Here is a 2,500-nt window from a genome sequence, read left to right on the forward strand (position 1 = left end):
AGTGAATGAGCAAAAGAGCATACAGCACCTGGTATTCCCAGGCGGTCTCCCATCCAAGTACTAACCAGGCCCGACCCTGCTTAGCTTCCGAGATCAGACGAGATCGGGCGTTGCCAGGCTGGTATGGCCGTACGAAATAAGTTGACAACCATAGGCTACTTATCCATATACAGATTTAGCAATTGACAATGCAAGGTGGTCTCTCTCTCTCTCTCTCTCTCTCTCGTGTCAAAATGAAAACAGCTTCCAGCCCCTTTCATGAAGGACTACTTGTGCATATTGCAAGATTTCAGTTTCTAAGTGAATGAGCAAAAGAGCATACAGCACCTGGTATTCCCAGGCGGTCTCCCATCCAAGTACTAACCAGGCCCGACCCTGCTTAGCTTCCGAGATCAGACGAGATCGGGCGTTGCCAGGCTGGTATGGCCGTACGAAATAAGTTGACAACCATAGGCTACTTATCCATATACAGATTTAGCAATTGACAATGCAAGGTAGTCTCTCTCTCTCTCGTGTCAAAATGAAAACAGCTTCCAGCCCCTTTCATGAAGGACTACTTGTGCATATTGCAAGATTTCAGTTTCTAAGTGAATGAGCAAAAGAGCATACAGCACCTGGTATTCCCAGGCGGTCTCCCATCCAAGTACTAACCAGGCCCGACCCTGCTTAGCTTCCGAGATCAGACGAGATCGGGCGTTGCCAGGCTGGTATGGCCGTACGAAATAAGTTGACAACCATAGGCTACTTATCCATATAGAGATTTAGCAATTGACAATGCAAGGTAGTCTCTCTCTCTCTCTCTCTCTCTCGTGTCAAAATGAAAACAGCTTCCAGCCCCTTTCATGAAGGACTACTTGTGCATATTGCAAGATTTCAGTTTCTAAGTGAATGAGCAAAAGAGCAAACAGCACCTGGTATTCCCAGGCGGTCTCCCATCCAAGTACTAACCAGGCCCGACCCTGCTTAGCTTCCGAGATCAGACGAGATCGGGCGTTGCCAGGCTGGTATGGCCGTACGAAATAAGTTGACAACCATAGGCTACTTATCCATATACAGATTTAGCAATTGACAATGCAAGGTGGTCTCTCTCTCTCTCTCTTGTGTCAAAATGAAAACAGCTTCCAGCCCATTTCATGAAGGACTACTTGTGCATATTGCAAGATTTCAGTTTCTAAGTGAATGAGCAAAGGAGCATACAGCACCTGGTATTCCCAGGCGGTCTCCCATCCAAGTACTAACCAGGCCCGACCCTGCTTAGCTTCCGAGATCAGACGAGATCGGGCGTTGCCAGGCTGGTATGGCCGTACGAAATAAGTTGACAACCATAGGCTACTTATCCATATACAGATTTAGCAATTGACAATGCAAGGTGGTCTCTCTCTCTCTCTCTCTCTCTCGTGTCAAAATGAAAACAGCTTCCAGCCCCTTTCATGAAGGACTACTTGTGCATATTGCAAGATTTCAGTTTCTAAGTGAATGAGCAAAAGAGCATACAGCACCTGGTATTCCCAGGCGGTCTCCCATCCAAGTACTAACCAGGCCCAACCCTGCTTAGCTTCCGAGATCAGACGAGATCGGGCGTTGCCAGGCTGGTATGGCCGTACGAAATAAGTTGACAACCATAGGCTACTTATCCATATACAGATTTAGCAATTGACAATGCAAGGTGGTCTCTCTCTCTCTCTCTCTCCCTCTCGTGTCAAAATGAATACAGCTTCCAGCCCCTTTCATGAAGGACTACTTGTGCATATTGCAAGATGTCAGTTTCTAAGTGAATGAGCAAAAGAGCATACAGCACCTGGTATTCCCAGGCGGTCTCCCATCCAAGTACTAACCAGGCCCGACCCTGCTTAGCTTCCGAGATCAGACGAGATCGGGCGTTGCCAGGCTGGTATGGCCGTACGAAATAAGTTGACAACCATAGGCTACTTATCCATATACAGATTTAGCAATTGACAATGCAAGGTGGTCTCTCTCTCTCTCTCGTGTCAAAATGAAAACAGCTTCCAGCCCCTTTCATGAAGGACTACTTGTGCATATTGCAAGATTTCAGTTTCTAAGTGAATGAGCAAAAGAGCATACAGCACCTGGTATTCCCAGGCGGTCTCCCATCCAAGTACTAACCAGGCCCGACCCTGCTTAGCTTCCGAGATCAGGCGTTGCCAGGCTGGTATGGCCGTACGAAATAAGTTGACAACCATAGGCTACTTATCCATATACAGATTTAGCAATTGACAATGCAAGGTGGTCTCTCTCTCTCTCTCTCTCTCTCTCTCGTGTCAAAATGAAAACAGCTTCCAGCCCCTTTCATGAAGGACTACTTGTGCATATTGCAAGATTTCAGTTTCTTAGTGAATGAGCAAAAGAGCATACAGCACCTGGTATACCCAGGCGGTCTCCCATCCAAGTACTAACCAGGCCCGACCCTGCTTAGCTTCCGAGATCAGACGAGATCGGGCGTTGCCAGGCTGGTATGGCCGTACGAAATAAGTTGACAACC

The 2,500-nt window shown here is 47.4% G+C and overlaps 8 non-coding genes and 1 pseudogene across 8 annotated transcripts; all 9 read right to left on the bottom strand.

Annotated features, from left to right (window-relative positions):
- Positions 1–16: 16 nt before the first annotated feature.
- Positions 17–135, bottom strand: LOC146228576 (5S ribosomal RNA). The gene has a single exon (XR_014742675.1). It is a non-coding gene; the product is annotated as a 5S ribosomal RNA (ribosomal RNA).
- Positions 136–315: 180 nt separating this feature from the next.
- On the bottom strand, positions 316–434 carry LOC146228577 (5S ribosomal RNA). Its single transcript, XR_014742677.1, has one exon. It is a non-coding gene; the product is annotated as a 5S ribosomal RNA (ribosomal RNA).
- A 168-nt stretch (positions 435–602) lies between these two features.
- On the bottom strand, positions 603–721 carry LOC146228578 (5S ribosomal RNA). The gene has a single exon (XR_014742678.1). It is a non-coding gene; the product is annotated as a 5S ribosomal RNA (ribosomal RNA).
- Positions 722–899: 178 nt separating this feature from the next.
- LOC146228579 (5S ribosomal RNA) lies at positions 900–1,018 on the bottom strand. Its single transcript, XR_014745875.1, has one exon. It is a non-coding gene; the product is annotated as a 5S ribosomal RNA (ribosomal RNA).
- Positions 1,019–1,190: 172 nt separating this feature from the next.
- Positions 1,191–1,309, bottom strand: LOC146228580 (5S ribosomal RNA). Its single transcript, XR_014742679.1, has one exon. It is a non-coding gene; the product is annotated as a 5S ribosomal RNA (ribosomal RNA).
- A 178-nt stretch (positions 1,310–1,487) lies between these two features.
- Positions 1,488–1,606, bottom strand: LOC146228581 (5S ribosomal RNA). Its single transcript, XR_014743450.1, has one exon. It is a non-coding gene; the product is annotated as a 5S ribosomal RNA (ribosomal RNA).
- Positions 1,607–1,786: 180 nt separating this feature from the next.
- Positions 1,787–1,905, bottom strand: LOC146228582 (5S ribosomal RNA). The gene has a single exon (XR_014742680.1). It is a non-coding gene; the product is annotated as a 5S ribosomal RNA (ribosomal RNA).
- A 170-nt stretch (positions 1,906–2,075) lies between these two features.
- LOC146228583 (5S ribosomal RNA) lies at positions 2,076–2,184 on the bottom strand (annotated as a pseudogene).
- A 182-nt stretch (positions 2,185–2,366) lies between these two features.
- Positions 2,367–2,485, bottom strand: LOC146228584 (5S ribosomal RNA). The gene has a single exon (XR_014746219.1). It is a non-coding gene; the product is annotated as a 5S ribosomal RNA (ribosomal RNA).
- Between the last annotated feature and the right edge of the window lie 15 nt (positions 2,486–2,500).

The sequence above is a fragment of the Hypomesus nipponensis genome, chromosome 24 (assembly GCF_054491055.1).
Source record: "Hypomesus nipponensis isolate SF chromosome 24, ASM5449105v1, whole genome shotgun sequence".
Lineage (NCBI taxonomy): Eukaryota > Metazoa > Chordata > Actinopteri > Osmeriformes > Osmeridae > Hypomesus > Hypomesus nipponensis.